Below are 400 nucleotides of genomic sequence, written 5' to 3'. Positions count from 1 at the left end.
CACCATATGAGGTGATATTCATATACCAGCTAGGGTTTAGGGTTTAGGGTTTAGGTGTTGGGGTCGAGGGTTTAGGGTTTAGGGTTTGGGGTTAATATAATATAAAATATTTTAATAATCCTTTTTCTTCTTTTTTCTTTTTTTTAATTTTATTTTCTTTTATAACATAAATAATAAAATAAAATAAAATAAAATAAAATAAAAATAAAATAAAATAAGGTAAGTATAATAAATAAAATAAATAAAATAAATAATTAAAATAAATAAAATAAAAAATTAAACAAATAAATGCATAAACAAACTAACAGCACAAAACACGCCCCTTCCCCTCCCCACCAAAAAAAAAAAAAAAAAAAAAAAAAAAAAAAAAAAAAAAAAAAAAAAAAAAAAAAAAAAAAAA

This window comes from Eimeria mitis, genomic scaffold (assembly GCF_000499745.2).
Source record: "Eimeria mitis Houghton genomic scaffold, Emh_scaff252, whole genome shotgun sequence".
NCBI lineage: Eukaryota > Apicomplexa > Conoidasida > Eucoccidiorida > Eimeriidae > Eimeria > Eimeria mitis.
This window is presented reverse-complemented; position numbering follows the sequence as displayed.